This window comes from Xenopus laevis, chromosome 9_10L, assembly GCF_017654675.1.
Source record: "Xenopus laevis strain J_2021 chromosome 9_10L, Xenopus_laevis_v10.1, whole genome shotgun sequence".
Lineage (NCBI taxonomy): Eukaryota > Metazoa > Chordata > Amphibia > Anura > Pipidae > Xenopus > Xenopus laevis.
Window position 1 is genome coordinate 16312979 of NC_054387.1, and position 22998 is coordinate 16335976.

The 22998-nt window shown below is 41.4% G+C and overlaps 1 protein-coding gene across 3 annotated transcripts in view; it reads right to left on the bottom strand.

Moving 5' to 3' along the window:
• edn3.L (endothelin-3 L homeolog) overlaps positions 1-22998 on the bottom strand; it is a 50684-nt gene that overhangs the window by 21899 nt on the left and 5787 nt on the right.

Here is a 22998-nt window from a genome sequence, read left to right on the forward strand (position 1 = left end):
GGGCCCATTGGATATTCCTCAGTATCCCAACAGGCCAGTCCAGCCTTGAAAACAGTAGTACTTGGAGGAAGCCCACACAAAGACATGAGGAGAACATACAAACTCTCAATGGCTGAGCTGCTCTACTAAACTAATCACATTTATAACAGAAATAGTTTTCTAAGCCAAATAAAATAAAACACTGACTTGAAGAAACATAAGAACAATAGCTTTGCTAAATTAGATTCATAGATTAGATTGATGAAATAGATAAGATGCCCAAACAGTCCTTGCCATCTTATCAAATGTCCAATCAGAAACCAATCAGAATTCATTGCTAACTACCCATTGAGAACCTCGTTAATTAAAAAGAAAACACTATTGGATCCAAATTGTTCTCGCGTGATGAAGAATGTCTGGCACTCACAGACGTTTGGCGCTCTGCAAGGGAGAAGGAGCTATATGATCTAATGGGAAAGAACAAATCCAAAAAGACTATAAATACTTGGAAGGGAATTTAGAGAATTGCTGCCAAAAGCCCAGTCCATGTCGCAATGAAGGAACCCTTAGAGAATGTTCTGCTGATGATATTTTGCTCCATGGAATTCACACAGAGATTTTTATTTTTTTTGAGGGTGAGGTTGCGACGTACTTGGCCCAATATTTTATGTTTTGTAGTTGTTCCCAGTGCCAAATAAATTCTTCAGAGATAGGAGTAAGGTTAATGATTGAGATCAAACAAACACAGTTTTGGAGAATGGATCTTCAAGTACCACTGGAGGAGCTCCAGAAACAGTCAATAACTGTAACGAAATACATAATTATAAATTACCGTGGCTCCGTTCCTTTCCAAACCACACAATATAAACTAGGGAATTGTGTAGAATGATCGTGGTTATGAGCAGGAATGCTTTTTGAGAGGTTCTGGAACCATGGTTTGCAGAGCTGGACTTGGTTTACCAATCGGTTATAGGTTTGCTCAAATAGTCCCTACGTAGATGAGAGATAACTTGTAAATCTCTATCCAAAAATACCTTCATGACTTCACAGATACCTCCAATTCAAAGATGCCACTGTGGCAACTCCCTGTTAGAACCTAATTTCTTCTTATTTTTACCAATTCAGCACCTCTTCTCCAGTTTAAACAAGCCCAACTTGGCCAGTTGTTCTTCATATAAGACTCGCCACTGACCACTTGTTTCTCTATGGTTTTACTGCACAAGGGAAGTATCAGTCAACTTTGTCATATTTTATAAAAATAGGTTTCAAACCCCCGGAGGACCTAAGTTTAAAGGCCTGACACAGTTGGACTTTTGGACAATTCCGGTTTCTTCTCCTAAATTCGTCTTGAAGCCCAGTTTGAAGGTGAGTTAGGTTGCGATTGAGGGTGAGCAAGAATGGCTGATCACAGCGTGTTGGGTTACTTTACAAACTGTTATCAACTAAGTGAGGCCTTGAAGGTTCATTAAGTTCAGATTTGGGGTGAGCTCTAATGGTTGATCACAGCAAGTTGATTTTTTATAAACTAAGTGAGACCCTGAACCAGAGGTGATTTGAGAAACATACCTCAGATGGCAGTGCCCCAATGGTTACCAGTGGAGGCAAAAATGCTGCTCCTAGTAACGTTAAGAGATGAATTTACTGTTTTTAAACCAGAAATTTGGCTCTTCTAGTGCAGAAAGCACAGCTGCACTTCACTGCACTAGAAACCTGGATGCCCCTAGAACTCCCAGGACCCTTTTGGGTGCCAAAAAAGGTGAGCGCAGAGGGGGATAGGGGGGTGGCAGTCGCAAGCTGCCTCAGGAGGCAAAGGGGCTAGAATCACCCCTGCCCTGAACAAATGTTGGCCCTCAGACACAAATTAAACCTTGATATGGAGCCCCTTGCCACATATTTGTCCTTTCTGGACTCAAGGTCCTGGTGGGGTGGAGGGAGGCCTCAGTACAGGAATTCAAGATCATGTCCTAAGGTAACCTTCCTTAGTGCAGTGGTGCAAGAAAACCTTAATGTGGCTTAGAAAGTAAGACTAGCTCCTGTGATAGCCACCCAGCAGTGTAAGATATTTAGGTATAGTGAGCACGTTCTGTGCTCCAATAAAGAGGAAATAGTATGGGGTGGCAGCACCAGTCTTAGTGTAGGAACTAAAGCTGGAAAGACACTGGCTATTTGAATATTTAATACTGCTTCGATACAATTGCCTCAACCATCAAGCGTACCAAGGAGTAACCTTCAGCTGATGCGTAAGAAACATAAGGAACCAATTCCTGTTATTCCTTATACAGGTATAAGATCCAGTATTCAGAAACCCATTAAGCACTGAATTATGAGAAAGGCCGTCTCCTATAGACTCCATTGTAATCAAATCAAAAATGTTTTAAAAATGATTCCCTTTTTCTTTGTAATAAAACCATACCTTGAACTTGATCCCAACTAAGATATAATTAATGCTTATTGGAAGCAAAACCAAGTTTTGAGTTTATTTAATGTTTAACTGTATTTTAGCAGACTTGGGGTATGAAGATCCATATTACAGAAAGAGCCGTTATCTGGAAAACCCCAGGTCCTGAGCATTCTGGATAAAAGGTCCCATACCTGTATTATCACAGCACATAGTTACAGTTCAGCACTAACTCCTTTCTTTCAGGCACTGCCAGCTCAGTTTCTGCTGAGAGAGATGTAATGTACCAGTGATCTACTCCTTTACAGCTACCGTTTGGTAAAAACCAAGACATTAGTTTGACTTTTATTTTTGGCAATACTGGTCCTTTGATACTTAGCCCATAACCAATAACAAGAATATAACCTGAGCAAGCATGTCACTACTTAGGGTTTTATTCTATCTCTGCTGACTCACACTGGGACACGAAACCTTTCCAATAAAATACCATTTATTGGCCAAGAACATATTCTTTCCCACGTCAACCAGTTAAGCCATTGGTGCAAAGTCCAGGAACTCTCGGGCCAAAAACATATCTGAAATGGCGGCTTTTATTGATGCTGAAGATGTTAAAACACTCCCAACCTTTTACAGCTCTATTTACTAATGCCAAGGAATGGAAAAGGGCAACACAATATTTAACCAGCTACAAACGAGTGGCATGTGCATTTCTACATAGATCAGATCTCTTTCAGGGCATTTTTGTTATTTGCAATCACGGGCAACAATCATGTATGAAGTGGCAACATTAGAAGCTCTAGTCACGTTCTTATATGGTTTCACCAATTACAGCACATTAGAGGCCTGTTATTGTGACCTGGTAACCCCTGTTGAGCTTTAGTATTTTTTACCATATCTCTTCCCTATCTCCCCACTGCATTTTGCACAATTGACTCTAAACGTGGCCATAGACGTTGAGATGCCGCCAAACAAGCAGATCTCTCCCCAATTTGCCCACATTGAAGCTGGTTGATCCAATTGTGGGCCCTAGGGCCCAACGATTGGATCATAATGCATCTGAAGCGGTGGTAAATGGCCATAAATGTGGCCGCGATCCGATGGGATTTTTAAACTGCTCCATCGAGATATGGCCAACCTTCGGCCAGATATCGATCTGGGAAGCTCGTCGAATGGCCCCACACACAGGCCAATCAGCTGCTTGCTCAGTCTGTCGGCAGCTTTTATTGGCCCATGTAGGAGGGCTTTAAGCTCTTGGGAGAGGCCTTGCATCCCTAATAGACCGTAACTAACCCTAACAAAGGGCACCAATATCTTTAATATATACTAAATATATGAAGGTTCTGGATAACATTGCAGCATGTCTTACCTTTCACAACAATGAAGGATTTCAGTTTAATTACGTTGAAGCTTAATCTGTACCTTGCACTGCTGGGAATCGGGATGCCTGGCTGGTCTATAAGTGATTTATTTGATAAGGTTTCTGAAAGCTCTGAGAAATCAATTGGTTTAAGAATAATGCTTGTGGGGTTCAACCAATACCAGGCAGAAGCCTTAATTCACCAACTATCTTGACAAGCATTCCTTCTCTTATCTGGAATGTGCAGAAAGAGCACCTGTGCACACAGTTAATAAATGTTCCTAAGTGGCCACAAAGCTGCCCCAAAATACTAGTGTTCTATGCCCAATTGTCATGGATATTGAGACCTATGTGCTCTAATATAAAGTTATGCTACCTGTAGTCAATGGAAGGGATTCCTATGCAATTTATTTCCTTTTGGACGATTGCAAGTTAATATCCGGGTTCAACCAGGTTCCAGCCAATATGTTCTGTAAGGCAGCAGAATCCCCCCACCCCAATTTTTGTAAGACCAGCAGCACTTTACATATTACTTACTTACATTGCCCTAGGTCTCTATGCTCGTGTATTCCAGCAATAGATAAACCCCCAAAACCATTGAGTTAATGGGTACTACCTGTAAACATTGATATGGGCAGCTCTTGTCCCAGAGTTGTTTGGGTCGAGACTTTTCTATTATACTCAATTATTATCTCAATTCTCATCATATGCCAATGCCATAGACAAATAATGAAATTACCAGGTCACAACCCCCTCACTGATTGGGACAAAAGGTGCCCAACATTCCCATAGACAAGTGAATCTAAACAGTATCCAACAAAGCACCACATTGGACCAAGCACCGGGCAAGAGTGAGCAGTCAATCAGAGCATTACTGTATATTTTCTTTAGGAAGTGAGACTGGAAGTGTATTTTCCAAGCACCCACCCCACTGAGCCCAATTATCTGAACAACTTCCAAGTCTTTGCACCTTTTCTCCTTGTCGTGTTAATAAGCAGGAATCCAACGAGGGGCACGTATAGCCCAGCAGATGCAACAACTTTACTTATTCCAAGGTATTCGTCCATTATCAGAACAGGAAGGGGCTGATTTATTAAATATATAAGGAAGTTTCTTCGTAAAATCTGGTTCCAGTTTATTTGTTTGCATTCAGTATTGGTACCCAAGGCAACCCTGCCTTACCTTACATTCTACACCAAATGTTAGGTATGCACACTCAAGCACAAACTTATCATCAGACAAGGGTGGTATCAGAAAAATCTATCTTTATATAGAGTTAATGTGGCAATTGCAACAATGTAAATTCAGAAAAACATCAATATACAAGGTATTAGTGCATTAGAACAAATATACATACCACCCAATTGTCTATACAGTAAAGAAAGGCGGGAGAGGGCAGAGGTGAGTTTGCTGGCAGTGCATACCTACGGCGCGTTCGTTTGTGGGCAGGGCAAGAGGCGGAGCGGGTGGGGCAAGGGGCGGAGAAAGAGGCAGAGCCGGGGCAACCAGGCGGAGGTCAGGAGCAGAGGGGGAGGAGGTGTCACTCTGTGGAAAGGGTCTGGGCCGGCGGGGTAAACAAGGGCTGGGGCCCACCGGGTTTTTTCCCGGCATCCCATCGGCCCAATCAGACGCTGGTTGTGGCTGGGAAGTGGGTGTGGATCCTGTACATACAAAGGCTTACAGGGGTAATTCACCTTTAAGTTAACTTAACAGTGTCGGACTGGCCCGGCGGGATACCGGGAAAATACCCGGTGGGCCCCGACCCTAGTGGGCCCCCGCCGGGCCAGTCCCCCTCTCCCAGATAGTTTTAAAAAAATAATAAAAAAATTTTTGGCGCATGCGCGCCGAGCACCGTTTGTGTTCGCGCATGCGCGCCGTTTGCGCATGCGCGATGCGCCGCCTGGGCGCCGAGCAGGGACTCACCTAAAAAGTAGGTAGCGGGGGCTAGAGCGGGGCCCTGGACACCAGTCCCGGTGGGCCCCGGACCCCCCAGTCCGACCCTGTAACTTAATATTTTATAGAATGACCAATCCATCAAACTTTTCAATTGGTCTCAATTATTTTTTTATATTATAGTTCTTTTATTTGTCCTTTTCTTCTGACGCTTTCCAGCTTTCAAATGGGGGTCACTGACCCCATCTAAAAAAAACACATGCCCTGTAAAACTACACATGTACTGTTATTGCTACATTCTATTACTATTCTATTTAGGCCCACTCCTATTCATATCCAGTCTCTTATTCAAATCAATGCATGTTGCTAGGGTCATTTGAGCCCGGAAACTGCAAACTGGAGAATAGAAAGCTAAATAACTCAAAAACCACAAATAATACACAAAAGATGAAAACCAATTACAAATTCTCTTATTACATCATAATAAAAATGAACTCAAAGGTGAACAACCCCTTTAATATTAGTCAGATCTGGCTCTGCTCCATAGGAGCTGACAATCTAATTTTCTCAAAACACAAATACATACACTAGAGGCAAGCATAAGAAATTCTGGGGAAAAGACCAACGTCAATGAAAAGTTTAGGCAGGATCCTGGTCATTTTTCCCAGAATTCCGTACACAGATATACATATACATACATACATACATGTATACATACATACTAGTGCAAAGGGTCAGTTTTGTGGGGTTTTTTCTACTGCAGCTACCATGTCCATATGTTTATATAGGAACAGCAACACAACGAATCAGCAACTGTATCGGAGCTACCACAAAGGCATAAAATTAGCTGAATGGTTGGATGTGGGAAAGGCATATTTCTAGCCACAAGCGCCAAACCCCTGGCCTTCCAAAACAATATCCTATCTTTTAGTGGCCCACCTGCCTAGAAAACACCGATCATTTCCATGCTCAATGCTTATATTTTATTGCTTTAGCAGCTTTCAGTGAACACCCCGTGGCCGGAGACGCCGGGAGCCCATGAAGTTTGAGCCAAACATTACACACAAACAGAATTCAGATACACACACACATAGATATATAAATATATTAACACATTACTGTGTTCCAGCAAGGAGCTGCAGCCATAGCAAATGCAGTAATTACAGCCTGTAGCTGAGCGGGGCCCCTGGGGGACAGTAAAATGCTTCATTTAGATTTACGCCCTGCTGGTACCAGTTTCACAGATACTCCATAGCTGTTCCAGGCTGTTTTGTTGGCAAATCAGTGGGAGAGTAAGCTGTCTTTCACTATACATTAAAACATTAGGAATTTGTGAAGTAAAGAAAAAAAAGTTTCCTTGCGAGTCCCCGACATATTGCCTCTGCCTTCATGATATTGCTGCCATATAACGACTGGACGGATACATTGTCTCTGCACATTCACCGCAATGAAATGAGTCCAGCGTAACTAATTCCAGACTGGTTCCTGGCGCTTTACAGAAATTGTTTTTGTGTAGTTAATAGGGAAAGAGGTTTTTGATGATTTTCCCTTAAAGATCAGGGCACACACTCAGATTCAGGGAGATTAGTTGCCCGGCGACAAATCTCCTCTTCTTTGGGGCGACTTATCTCCCCGAACTGCCTCCTGCCGGCTAGAATGTAAATCGCCGGCGGGATGGCACTGAGAGCTCTTCATTTTCCGAAGTTTCCTCGTGAGGCAATTTTGGTCAACTTGGGAAAACTAATCGCTCCGAGTGCCATCCCGCAATTTACATTTTAGATGGCGGGAAGGCAGGGGAGGCAGTACGGGAGATTAGTCGCCCCGAAGAAGAGAAGATTTGTCGCCGGGCGACTAATCTCCCCGAATCTGCCTGTGTGCCCTAACCCTAAAGGGGAACTCCACACAAACATAACTTAAGCTTTTTGAAAAGTAAACAGTATTTCAAGCAACATTGCAGTATACATCAATTCAACAGTATGCAGACTTTTCATGATATTTAATGGTTTGGAACAGTTCCCTAAACTTAGCCCCCTGCTCTCCTTCTGATCTCTCTGACTACTTTGCTGAGCTGACTGACTACTGTTACTTTGTATCAACATCCTGCATCCTCCAAACCCCACAATTCTCTGCACACATGATTTCAATAAGGAATATTATAGTACAATGCATTGTGGGTTATGTAGTTCCTGCATGAATTAAAAAGCGAAATAACTCAAAATCCACAAATATAAAAAAATGAAAACCAATTGCAAATTGTCTCAGAATAACACTCCCTACATCATATAAAAAGTTAATTCAAAGGAGAACAACCCCTTAAAAGATATCGCTCCTATAATCATTGGCGTTATCTATGGGAGTTCCTAATTTCATGACAGTGGATGTATAGAGAGTTTATAGCAACATTCCGTGTTTCTGGAGAACAAAAAAAGTCTCATGCAATTAGTTTTTCCGTATCTGCACCCTAGTAGGAACATTCCTTACTAAGCTCTAGTTCTTATAAGGTAGGGTGCAGTGCAGGTACAAGGGGCTGCCAAGGGGACAAATGACATTTGTAACATATTTATGTCACACATCAGAAAACATGTTTTTTTCAAAACGCATCAGTTAATAGTGCTACTCCAGCAGAATTCTGCACTGAAATCCATTTCTCAAAAGAGCAAACAGATTTTTCAATTTTGAAATCTGACATGGGGCTAGACATATTGTCAATTTCCCAGCTGCCCCCAGTCATGTGACTTGTGCCTGCACTTTAGGAGAGAAATGCTTTCTGGCAGGCTGCTGTTTTTCCTTCACAATGTAACTGAATGTGTCTCAGTGGGACATGGGTTTTTACTATTGAGTGTTGTTCTTAGATCTATCAGGCAGCTGTTATCTTATGTTAGGGAGCTGCTATCTGGTTACCTTCCCATTGTTCTTTTGTTTGGCTGCTGGGGGGGGGAAAGGGAGGGGGCTGATATCACTCTAACTTGCAGTACAGAAGTAAAGAGTGATTGAAGTTTATCAGAGCACATGTCACATGACTTGGGGCAGCTGGGAAATTGACAATATGTCTAGCCCCATATCAGATTTCAAAATTGAATACAAAAAAAATCTGTTTGCTCTTTTGAGAAATGGATTTCAGTGCAGAATTCTGCTGGAGCAGCACTATTAACGGATTCATTTTGAAAAAAATAAATTTCCCATGACAGTATCCCTTTAATGTAAAAATAACATGTATATATGAATAATCCATTTTCTGGTTATATTCTATAAACTTTTCTTTCTATGTATTTGGCAGGTTTCCATGTAAAACTGTAATTGCATTATTAATTGAGATGTGTGTCTCCACCCTTTAATAGGTGAGAAAATTACAATTAAGAGACATCACACATGCCTTAGCTTGAATGTGTTTGTGCAGGTGTCCTTGCAGACTGGTGTGTGGGAAAGACTAATACAAAAACCTGACAAAGTATACCCCGATACCCCAGTCGATAGGCACTTCTCCAATTTGCAATATTAGCAATTTGGTTGCTAGGGTCCAAATTACCCCAGTAACCATGCATTAATTTGAATAAGAGACTGGAATATGAACAGGAGAGGCCTGAATGGAAAGAGGAGTAATAAAAAGTAGCAGTAACAATACATTTGTAGCCTTACAGAGCATTTGTTTTTTAGATGGGGTCAGTGACCCCCATTTGGAAGCTGGAAAGAGTGAGAAGAATAAGGCAAATAATTCAAAAAGTATAAAAAATAAATAATGAAAACCAATTTAAGTTGCTTAGAACTATAACACTTCTAATAACTTCTATAACACATCAAAGTTAAAGGACCAGTAACATCACATTTTTTTAAAAAAAAAATTTGTTAGTATGCCACGAAAAAAAACCACCAAGACAAATTAAACTTTAAAATCGCACAGCCTTTATTAAGAAACAAATTACCGAAACTCCGCTTCAGAAAAGGCAACAGGGTGACGATCCATCGTGTGGCGCTCGATTACTCCTCCTTGGCTATCTCCTATAAGGAAGGCATGGAGGAGAATTTGAGTGCCGCACGATGGATCGGCTTTTCTGAAGAGGAACGCAAGCAGCGTTTCGGTAAGATATTTCTTAATAAAGGATTTTAAAGTATAATTTTTTTTCGTGGTATACTAACACATTTTTTTTAAATTTTTTTTGATGTTACTGGTCCTTTAACTCAAAGGTGAAGCACCCATTTATTAATGCATTAAAAAAAAACCTCAGCTGCCCATTCCTGCATGCAGGGGTGTAACTACAGAGGGATCAGACCCTGAGGCTGCAGGGGGGTCCAGGAGGTATAGGGGCCCCATGAGGCCCTAATTTATATAGAATTTCAATACATATTGGTTAAACAGGTCAACCTCTAGACATTTAGGGGCCTGAAAAATTATTTGCTGTGGGACCCCATAATCTCTAGATATGCGACTGCTTGCATGTAGTAAAGGAACAGTGATTAGAAATAGAAGCATTGCACGGAACAATGATATCATTAGGATCAGGGAAAAGCTCTTTCTTTCCTCAAAAGGAACATTACAGTGAGAAGTGCCATAAAATGAGGCAAGTGGAAGCCATTACTAAGGGACGGCTGTACAACACACGCTCCTGTTGTTCATGATCCATTTAGGGAACATCTGTGTTCACTTCCATTTTTCTGCCTCGGTTGAGATGTATTTTCCTTCCGCTTCATCCAAATTAAAGTGAACAGAAAAATGTTGTTCTAAATATAGATAACAGTCTAGGGCACCCGTTTGCCCAGCGGGACAAAATGATGGAGAAGATTTGTCTCACTTTCTCTTCCAGTTCATTCCCAGGTACATAATTAAAGGGTATGAAGAAGAAGCAGGGCCAACTGGCAGTCAGAGAAAATGAGTTCAAAAATATATATTTTATGTGTACAAAGTTAAAAATGTATATTTGCATCTCCATCTGCCCTACGTGTTTCGCACCCACTTAAACATGAGCTCATAATTAAAGAGGTTGTTCACCTTCCAACACTTGCTTCAGTGCAGTTGTTTTCAGAAATTTCACCAGAAATAAAAACTTTTTTTCAATTTTTTTCAATTTATTTTCCATTTGTTCAATTTAACGTTTCATTTTGAACCATCTCTGACTCTGTAAAGTGTTCTAAATTGATCCATTTCTTATCTTTGTCCCTGCTGAGCAGAATCCCTGAGTTTCATTAAAGGCAGCTGTTAGAATTGATACAATAGTTGCTGATATTCCAGAAATGCTGCTGAGAAATGGATCAACTAATGGAGCAAATTGTAACAGTTCACAATCTGCGCCTGAATTACTGAGCCGCACTGAAACATTACACTTCAATTTTGGTAAAATGGTCAAAAGTAAAACATGGAAAGGAATTGAAGAGACTCGTTACTTCTGGTGAACAATCTGAAAACAACAGAACTGAAATAAGTGCTTGGAAGGTGAGCAAACTATTTTAACCCCTTATTAATAATGCCTGAGAGCACCGGCAGCACACCATAAAGAAGGACCAGAGACAAGGAGGATATAGAAGGCAATGCAGGACAAGATGGTGCCAGAATACATTATAAGAGACTGTAGAGAAAGACCATGACAAAAGAGCAGCAGCAGGACAATGGGCAACGTTCAGGCAACATGAAACCCATAAATTCAGCAGCACATTATATGTGATTGTTTACCAAGCCTGCAGAAATGTAAAAGCCTCTGATATTACCAGAATTAATAATTTCCCTTTAACAGCCACAGCCTGTTGGGGGGCAACTATTCTCTCGCTCTCATCGGTTCTGCCCATGACCTGAATGGTAACCTGAATCTCACCCAGGAATTTTCTTCTACAACAAAGCTCCTTAGACCTTTACTGTGGGATGAAGAGCAGATCGCTAGTGCACTGCTCCAGCTGTAGGGAAAGTCTAGGGTCATTAGAGCTGCTCCATTTCCCCCTGGGCACCATCCTATCAGCTAATGAAATGACTAGAATCAGGTCTGAGACAGGAGAGGGAGTGAATCTACCCCAGGACTGTAGTGCATGTATATTGTGTATGTATGTAGTGCATGTATATTGTGCATGTATGTAGTGCATGTATATTGTGTATGTATGTAGTGCATGTATATTGTGTATGTATGTAGTGCATGTATATTGTGTATGTATGTAGTGCATGTATATTGTCTATTTATGTAGTGAATGTATATTGTGTATGTATGTAGTGTATGTATATTGTGTATGTATGTAGTGTATGTATATTGTGTATGTATGTAGTGCATGTATATTGTGTATGTATGTAGTGCATGTATATTGTGTATGTATGTAGTGCATGTATATTGTGTATGTATGTAGTGCATGTATATTGTGTATGTATGTAGTGCATGTATATTGTGTATGTATGTAGTGTATGTATATTGTGTATGTATGTAGTGTATGTATATTGTGTATGTATGTAGTGCATGTATATTGTGTATGTATGTAGTGCATGTATATTGTGTATGTATGTAGTGCATGTATATTGTGTATGTATGTAGTGCATGTATATTGTGTATGTATGTAGTGCATGTATATTGTGTATGTATGTAGTGCATGTATATTGTGTATGTATGTAGTGTATGTATATTGTGTATGTATGTAGTGTATGTATATTGTGTATGTATGTAGTATGTACTGTATGTAGTATATGTATATTGTGTATGTATATTCTGTATGTAGTGCATGTATATAGTGTATGTACTGTATGTAGTGTATGTATATAGTGTATGTACTGTATGTAGTGTATGTATATAGTGTATGTACTGTATGTAGTGTATGTATATGGTGTATGTACTGTATGTAGTGTATGTATATAGTGTATGTACTGTATGTAGTGTATGTATATGGTGTATGTACTGTATGTAGTGCATGTATATTATGGGCAGCATCCAGAGCCAACAGGAATTCTGGATAAGAGCCTGTCAGACAACTAATTCCATTCCACAGTTCCAGCCCATTCATTCTGGTCAGTTGCCATTTTGGAAGTTACACAACAGGGTTTCGCACTCTCAATGGCAAATAAAGGCCAAGGCAGCCGTCCAACATAAGAGAATGTTCCCCCCAATGCACCAAGGGCCACTTACTGTCCTCTGGCTGACTGTGAGTAACATTTGAGTGCCTGAAGTGCTATTTAGTGGTATAACTATAGGATGGAGTAGATTCCTGCAACTGCAGGGGTAACATTTCGTCTCTTGGCCTGCCTCCACCCAACTGCAATACTACTTTTCTGGGGGGGGTGAAGGGTGCAATGCCCCACGTGCAATTGGTCTTCCTTTTCTATTTTATTGGGGGGAGGTAGAAGGATTTGCAGGTCTAATGTCCAACTTCAATTAAATGCAATACAGTTGTTTAACACAGACGCACTGGGCTTTGAAGATTCAAAGAACAACCAATAAATTAGGCCCCTATTAGTATCTGAGATAACTAGTGATGGGCGAATCTGACCGTTTCGCCAAAAATTTGCAAAATGGCAATAATTTCCCAAAATGCATTCATCTATGGGCGTCAATTTTTTTTGTAGAGCGATCCTGGGCGTCAATTTTCACCCATTGAAGTCTATGGCCGTCATTTTTGAGGCAAAACACAGCGAAAAATTTTGCTCATCACTAGAGATAAACTGCTAAGCCATAGGCCCCAATAGCTGGAATATAAAGGCAAATTACACTAGTATTGGTTTATTGCAGGGAACTTGTTATACTTGGTTTTCATGGCACCTTAGAATGATGTAAAATAAATATGTATTATTAAGCAAAACCCCTTAGTGACTTCTAATATCCTTATTTACAGTAGGAGGTACATTATCCCTTATAATACATGAGTGATACTCAGAGTTCCCTGTATAACTCAGCCTGCAGTCTTATGCCTTTATATGGTCACAGAACAACCCCTCAGTGATTTCTAATAACCTTATCATTTACAGTAGGGGGTACATTATCCTTTATAATACATGAGTGATACTCAGAGTTCCCTGTATAACTCAGCCTGCAGTCTTTTGCCTTTATATGGTCACAGAACCCCTCAGTGACTTCTAATATCCTTATCATTTACAGTAGGGGGTACAGTATCCCTTATAATACATGAGTAATACTCAGAGTTCCCTGTATAACTCAGCCTGCAGCCTTGTGCCTTTATATGGTCACTGAATCCCTCAGTGACTTTTTATGTCAATATATTTTAAACCAGTTGCTAAATTTGTTCACTAAACTAAAATATCACATTCACTGGGAAAGGGAGTGACAGTCAAATGGATAAAGAGCTGACACAATCTAAAAGGTAAAGTTAAACCTCCCTTTGTAGATAACTGAACCCTATAAGGAAGCAATGCCAAATGACAGAGAAACGGAGCCATTGGAACAGACTGGTAATGACTCAAGTAATTGGGATTCACTGAAGGGCATGGGGAGGTTCAGCAGACAAACACTTGTCAAGAAACTGGAAGAACATGTTCCAGAGAGTGAAGACTTTATCAACTGGTACCCATAGGTGGTTTGTTTATTAAGATCTAATTTCACTTTGGCTCACGTCCAGTTTCAGAAAACCAGTCTGTTCCACCACAAAGGAAGCATCTCAGCAGCACCTTCTCACTTTCTGGCCATGTCTGTCACTCACTGATGTATCCATCAGGCGGCCAATGAAACCAAACACTCTTCTGGCACAGCCAGCACTCACTTGTCTGGATCACAACACCATTAATATTTGCACTACCCCTGAGAGTCTGTCGTCTTCACTGGATCTTCTTTATTCTGTAACGATATCTTGCTTTTATAGACTATTTCCCAGCCAAAAGATTTATGCCCAGTCAGCACACTGAAGCCATTAAAGGATAAAGTGATTAATCCGCTAACAATACGGCAATTTTCAGGGGGATTTTTGGCAGGCAGAGGAAAACATAAAATGATCAGTATGTAAGTTTATATAACTCTCTGTCGAACTGAAACATAGTTGGCCGGAGCAGTTGACAACATAATGAAAAAACGAGGTGTTTTTTTTACAAAACACACTGCCGACAGCTTTATCTCAGTGATGACACAGGGGAACATCAAAGTTCGGTTGAGAAGGTCTAAAAGGAGTTGAATTGCCCTTCACAACACAAGACAAGCAGGGAGAGTCATATTCACATGCCTTGTGCTAAAACTAGAAATAAGGGGCTGTCTTTATCTCAGACAGTTATTTTTGGCTGCTACTGTAAGTCACCTATAAGCTTTCCGGGATTTTTGTTATATTACCTGTAACCCATTTCCACCCTACTCACGGTTTTCTTAGTGTAGGGGGAAATAGGGCCGGGGGGTGGGGGGAGGTAAGGTACAGTATAGACAGATATTGGGTGTGATGTCGTGCCACAAATTTGGAAAAATGCATTTCTTAAAGCAGAGTTGTAGCATTCTATGGGGTGGGGGACAAACAGCAGAGGCAATAGGGCCAAGTCTAAGGGCAGAGACACACACTCAGATTTCGGGGTGATTAAAGTCGCCCGGCGACAAATCTCTTCTTCGGGGCAACTAATCTCCCCGAACTGCCTTCCTGTCAGCTAGAATGTAAATCGCCGGCGGGATGGCACTCTGAGTGCTTCATTTTCCTTAGTCGCCTGAAGTTTGCGTGTTCCCGTCGGCGATTTACATTCTAGCCGACAGGAAGGCAGGGGATGCAGTTCGGGGAGATTAGTCGCCCCGAAGAAGAGGAGATTTGTCGCAGGGCGACTATAATCTCCCAGAATCTGAGCGTGTGTCACAGGGTGAGCCAAGGCTGTTTCACGCTGATCTTCTAATGAAAACAGAGGCTTGAACCTAGTTTACGTCCTAGACTCGGTGGCATAACTAGGGTGCACCAGGCCCCCTGCAAAAAAATCTTCAGAGGGGCCTAGTGTATAGTAATCCCCAACCACCCACCTACTTCCCACGTGGCGCTGAAGTCTTTAGTCCACCTGCATCCCCCTTCCCTGCCGCAGTTTAGACAGCAGTTGGGGAGGGAGGGTATTTATTTTAGAGCAGGGAACCCCAACCTTTTTCACCCGTGATCCCCATTTAAATGTAAAAAGGGTTGGGGAGCAACATAAGCATGAAAATAGTTCCTGAGGATGCCAAAGAAGGGCTGTGATTGGCTATTTGGTAGCCCCTATGTGGACTGGCAGCCTACAGAAAGCTCATTTGGCAGTACAACTGTTTTATGCAACCAAAACTTGCCTCCAAGCCTGGAATTCAAAAATAAGAACCTGCTTCGAAGCCATTGAAAGCAACATCCAAGGGGTTGGGGAGCAACATGTTGCTCACAAGCTACTGGTTGGGGATCACTGCTATAGAGGAAGAAGACCCCACGCTCCGGGCCCCCCCATGGCCGCAGGTTATGCTTCCTCTATAGTAATGCCACTGCCTAGACTCCTGAATTTGCTTGGATTCATTCTATAGCAATATCTCTGTGATCCAAGACCCCTGTACTCTTCACCACTTTACTCCTCGATCTGGGTCCGAAACGAGTCTCTAGAGATGTGCAAATCACCCTGTGCCCAAGAACAAAATAACAAAAAGATAATAGTCCTAGTCAGCTAGGGGGTCCCAGAGTAGGGGGTATAGGCTTAAAGCTCTTAAGGGAGAGATTCAGGGACAAGAGGGGTCATTTACAACCCTTTTTGGAGAAAAGAGAATCGTGCTTGCCCCCATGAATACAGAGTTGCCTGCTTTTGGTGGCACAATGAAGGATTCTAGCAAATAGGATTCTTTTACGTAGCATGAGTGCAGCCTGTCCCCAAACATAAGTGCCCCCTCAGTGTGCAATAAATGGCATCATTTTGCATCTATTAGTGCTCTTCCACTTCTGTCTGGGGGTTGTACACATTTGAGACAACTTTTAGGATGATGGCGAAACTGGTATTTTGAGACAATTTGCAGTTGGTTTTCATTATTAATTATTTGTGGTTTTTGAGTTATTTAGCTTCTGGTTCCAAATTACCCTAGCAACCATACACTAATTTGAATAAGAGACTGGGCCAGTCCGACCCTGACCGCTGGGGAGCGCAGGAATAGACGCAGTCAATAATTTTGAAGGGGGCTGTACTCACACAGCTGCATGTATGCGCCGAACGCAGTCAAAATTATTGACTGTGTCTACTCCTGCGCTCCCCTGCGGCTGAACGGAAAAAAGCGCAATGCAGGGGAGCGCAGGTAAAACAGCCGTGTGTAAGAGCCCTAACAGAGCATTTATTTTTTAGATGGGGTCAGTGACTCCCTGAAAAGAAAAAGGGCAAATAATTAAAATAAATAAATAAAATGTAAATGAAGATGACTGGAACTGGCCACTCTATAACATACTAAAGTTAGACTTGAAGGTGAACCAGCCCTTTAACTATTTACTCTCCTAGATGATCTTCCAGGTGAACCATCGGTCAGTTATGGAGAAATTCAGCACAAATGTTTGCTGTCCAAGAAAGTTGTGGAATTGTGTTTGAATTCGCAGGGGTGTGTTTCATATATCTGTGTAACCCTATTAGAAGCCGAGGGGGAGCCAACAAAGACATTAATGTTAATATGGTTCTAATCAGACATTTTCCCTCCCTCGGGCTCCAGAACTCGAAAAGATTCTCTATGAAGCCCAAGCTAGGGGCCAGGTTGGAAATAGAAGACGCGCTTATTTATAGATTCTTCTTTTTCTCACAGGAGGTTGATGTACAAAATGTTCTATTCTACCTATGTAACCATTAAACGGCGCTGAAAACAACAATATAAATCCTGCGCCAGAGAGATCATGGGAGTTGAATCATTTTAAAAATACCTGGAACTATTGATGGGAGAATTTATTTGGCAGGTGCAAATTTGCGGCGAATTTGCACGATTCGCTGCCGGCGAATAAATTCGTAAAACGGTTGCGAACATTCGCTGGCATCAAAAAAAAAAAATGGACGCCGGTGTAAAAAAAAAACAGACACCTGCGTCAAAAAAATGGATGCTGCCGGCAAAAACAGACGCCGGTGCAGGAAAATGCGCTAATTTATGAGCTGTTCATAACGTTGCCACCTTTTCTGGAAAAGACCAGCCTTCCTATATATTTATCTTTTTTCCCTATTAATAACATTGGGATCAACTATCATTTTTACCGGCCAGGCCGGCAAAATACGGGGTGGCAACCCTAACTGTTGATTCCTACAATCTTGTAAGTGCATTTCATTCTAATAAAGAAATATGGGATTACACTAGGGGGATCGTGTCCTTCTTTTACTTTGTGTGAATTAAAAATATATATGATACATATAGTTGCAACTAAATTCCGAAGTTGCCAATTAATTTCCACTTTGGTGAGAGACCAAGGGGTAAATTTATCAAGGAGTGAAGTTCCGCCACTAAAATGAAATTCCGCAGCTCTCAATTCATTTCTATGGGATTTTGAAAGGCGTATTTATCAATGGGTGAAGTCAATGGGTGAAAATACGCCCATAAAAATCCCATAGAAATGAATGGAGAGTGGCGGAATTTCACTCTAGTGGCGGAACTTCACTATTAACTTCACTCTTTGATAAATATACCCCATAGTCTTCATGAAAAATTCTACAGATCTTCAGTAAATAAAGGGCAAATAAAACTCTTTACAAAAACCAGGAGTAATTCTACTTGTGTTTGAGCACAGGGATGTACCACAGTTTCCCAATTCTAAGAAATGCCCCCCCCCCCGCAAAATAATTAATTTGATTCGCACACCCAATGTTCAGGCATGTTTCAGCGAGTTCTACATATTTGGCAAGTTACTGGAATATAAACCAAAACATGGTATAGATCAGAGCATGTCGGCTTCCCGTGCGCTGCTTTAGCATTGGATGGCAGGCAGCCGCGATCAACTTTCATTCCCACCGCTCATCCCCTCGTTCTCAGCATTCCCTGATCTGCAGCAACACAAACAGCACACTCTGAACATGCTACAAAGGGCAACAGCAATGAGCAGATGTCTCTCCCCATGAGCCTCTCACTGGCCTCTCCCTAATCTAATGTGCCGTGTTTCCTAAACAGAAGAGATAGAAATGTGCTATGGAATCCACATCCGATAGAGAATGTAGCACTGCCAGAGGCAAACACATGTGTAACATATGCAGCACATGTGCACATAATGTAACTGTATAATATATAGACACAGATATACCCCCATCTTTCCTCCAACCACTGTCATAGTGTAACCCCCATATCATATATGCACATAATGTAACTGTATAATATATAGGCACAGATATACCCCCATCTTTCCCCCAACCACTGTCAGAGTGTAACCCCCATATCATATATGCACATAATGTAACTGTATAATATATAGGCACAGATATACCCCCATCTTTCCTCCAACCACTGTCACAGGATAACCCCCATATCATATATTCACATAATGTAACTGTATAATATATAGGCACAGATATACCCCCATCTTTCCTCCAACCACTGTCACAGTGTAACCCCCATATCATATATGCACATAATGAAACTGTATAATATATAGGCACAGATATACCCCCATCTTTCCTCCAACCACTGTCACAGTGTAACCCCCATATCATATATGCACATAATGTAACTGTATAATATATAGGCACAGATATACCCCCATCTTTCCTCCAACCACTGTCATAGTGTAACCCCCATATCATATATGCACATAATGTAACTGTATAATATATAGGCACAGATATACCCCCATCTTTCCTCCAACCACTGTCACAGTGTAACCCCCATATCATATATGCACATAATGTAACTGTATAATATATAGGCACAGATATACCCCCATCTTTCCTCCAACCACTGTCACAGTGTAACCCCCATATCATATATGCACATAATGTAACTGTATAATATATAGGCACAGATTAACCCTGATTAAATTAACTATACTCTTCATCTGCAAAACGGCGACCTGCAGTCACACAATCAAATAAAATGGTTATTATACATATAAAACAAATAATATAAATCTAAGCAACTTCCCAGTATACATTCATTACAGTCGTTCCAGTAAATGTCATTGCTATTAAAAGCATAAGAGCAGAGCAGGGTCGGACTGGGGGGCCCAGGGCCCACCGGGACTGCTGGTCCATGGCCCCCCGCCCCCTTACTGCGCCGCACCGAGTTTGGCCGCTCGAACGCCGCCATGCGCGAGCGGCGCTTCTCGTGCGCATGTGCGAGCGGCGATGCGCATTGCCGAAAACTTTTTTTCCCAAAATTTTTATATGTAGAGGGGGTCTGGCCCGGCTTTTTTTCCCGGTGTCCCGCCGGGCCAGTCCGACACTGGAGCAGAGAATGTGTTTTTATGAGACCCGGGCTGAACCAACATGAACCTCATATTTATAGAGGCAGATTAATTATGGGATATAAACACAAAAGGTTATCACAGCTGCCGTTTCTCCCAGAAGCCAAATAAGAAAACAAAACTGTACTACAGAGGCAGCCGCTACTGTGCCCTGGATACATCACTTTATTGCAGAAACTTGTGTCTTTGGCACATTCTCTATCTTTATGCCTTTCCCCTTACTAACTATTTATTGTTAATTAGCTAATCACCCTTGATGTCGTGTCAAATTATTCTATTTGTCATTGAAATTTGTTGAAGTTTTCCAAATGACTGTATCAGGTAGTACTCCTTTGAATACTTTCCCCAAGCCTCTGTCCCTATATATTAAGGTCACCTTTTCTAGAAAAAAATGCCGGCCTTCCTTTGTTTTTATGGTTTTTCCCAATACTTCCATTGCAATCATGCAACATTTTTACCGGCCAGGTGGCAACCCTAATTAAGGCCCTTTTGTTGGCCCATCCGACAGGTTTCCCCGATCGATATCGTTCGGGCAGGTTAAAAAATCCCATCATCGATCTGACCGCCCGTATCGGATCCACATTGAAGTGGGCAATATCGGGCCCTAGGGCCCAGCGATCGGATCAGCCCAATATCGCCGACCTTAAGGGCCAGTAACATAACTAGAGGGAGGCGGGTCCTGGTGCGGGATGAGCAGTCTGGCCCCCCGCCCCCCTCCGTACGTGATTTTTGGCCCGGAAACAGTGGCACGCGAGCTGCCGGGGGGCCCTGAGGGGGTGCGGGCCCTGGCCCAATCGCACCCCCTGCTCCCCCGGTAGTTCCGCCACTGTTAGGGGCAGATGGGCAGATTCATGGAGATTTAGTCGCCTGGTGACTAATCACCTCTTCTGCGGGGTGACAATCTCCCCGAACTGCCTTCTTCCTGCCTTCCGCCTGCTTCGATTTCCAAAATCGCCCGAAGTTTCCTCATGAGGCAACTTTGGGCGATTTCGGAAATTGAAGTGCCGCAAGTGCATTGCGCTGGCCTTTTCTCATTCACAATGTAATTCTCCTACCGCACACCTGTAGTTCACCAATCCTGCAGTTGGTGGTGCGTTCCTTCCGTTGACCCGGCCGGGTCCCTTAGCAACCAATGTGTATAAGAAACGGATCCGCGCACACGCTGATTAATGCAGTCGGGGAATATCCCCTTTTATTCAGCCACCAAACATCAACGTTTCGGGGGGGGAACACCCATCAACGTTTCGGGGGGGGGGAACACCCACCCTTCATCAGGATCCTGATGTTTAGTCTCATAGGGACAAAAATTAAACATATGGGTAAAGCATTCCCTAATTTTACGTAGAGGGTCTGGTTCACGCTATTAAATCTCTTATTTCCCAACATTTTGTGTCTGGGTACTGCTGGGACCTGTTATCCAGAATGCTAGGGACAAGGGTTTTCTGGATAACGGATCTTCATACGGACGAGTGATATCAAATTTTTAAAACATTTTTTTTTTAGTATACATTGAAAATAAAAAAAACACCAAGACAAATGAAACTTTAAAATCACAAAGCCTTTATTAAGAAATAACTCACCGAAACTCGGTTTGCGCTCCTCTTCAGAAAAGGGGATTGTGATCCATCGTGCGGCGCTTGATTTCTCTTCCCTGCCTTCCTTATAGGAGACAGCCAGGGAGGAGAAATCGAGTGCCGCACGATGGATCGTCACCCTGTCGCCTTTTCTGAAGAAGTGTTTTGGTAAGTTATTTCTTAATAAAGGCTTTGCGATTTTGAAAGCTTAATTTGTCTTGGTGGTTTGTTTTTTTCAATGAATACTAACGAATTTTTTTTAAAACATTTTTTGATGTTACTGGTCCTTTAAATCATTAAATAACCCCAATAGACTGGTTTTGCTTCCAATAAGGATTTATTATAGTTGGGATCAAGTACAATGTACTGTTTTATTATTACAAAGAAAAAAAAATCATTTTTAAAATTTGAAATATTTGGATAAAATGGAGTCAACAATATTTTAAAAACGGATCGGCTGATTTATTGTATAAATCGAAAATGTAAGAGGACTGACTTTGGATGTATATTGACTATTGCTGTACAAGTAACAGACAATTGGACCATTTCTACCAAAAAAATATTTTATAACATTATAAAAATAAGAAGAAGAAAAATGTTGGTATTTATTTACTAACCTCCAAAAAAAAATACATGAAAAGCTTATATATTTATTCATACTGTATGTGTAAAAGGACCACGCCTACTTAAAGCTATAAAAGGACATTTATTTTTGAGGATGACATTTTAAAAAACTTTAAAGGTTGGCTGATATTTTTAAAAGGAAAAAAAGAATTTTTGAATATATTTTCTACCACCAACCTCAAAAAATCCTTACACCAAGGGAATTCCTTGAGATTTTGTATAGAAGGAATCTGTTTGTATTTTTTTCTCTCTTGGGCAACTATAAGTAGGAATTAAATTGAAGGGCTAAACTCAATGGATATTATGGGGTTTTTTTCCTCTAATGTACACGATGCTACAAGTTGTATCTTTTCTCTAATAAGAGCTTTTATGTAACATTACCAATAGTCAGAGTCCTGCAGTCCTTCTATCTCTCTACTGCCAAATCCCCAAACACACGGCTGTCTGGGTCTAGGACCCAATGTTAGTTTTATGATCATTTTTATTTCTCTGACACCAGACACGAGTCTCTCGCTCAGTTTTTCTGCTGGGAAAATGTGAGCTTTCAGGCAGCAGCCTTGTCTAATTTAGCTGAAAGCAGCCGACTGATCTTCATTGCGTGACCCCCTGAAATATGAATCTTTAGAATTTGATTTTAAATATAGCAAAAGGCATGTTACTTAAAAGGAAAACTTTACATTTAAGCATTTTTATAGGGGGAGCAAATAAATAACAGAGCATTAAAGGGGCTGTTCACTTTTAAATTCACTTTTAGTATAATGATATTCTGAGACAATTTGAAATTGGTCTTCATTTTTTTTATTTTTGGTTTTTGAGTTATTTGGCTTTTTATTCATCCAGTTTGCAATTTCAGCAATCTGGTTGCTAGTATCGAAATTACTTAGCAACCTTGCACTGAT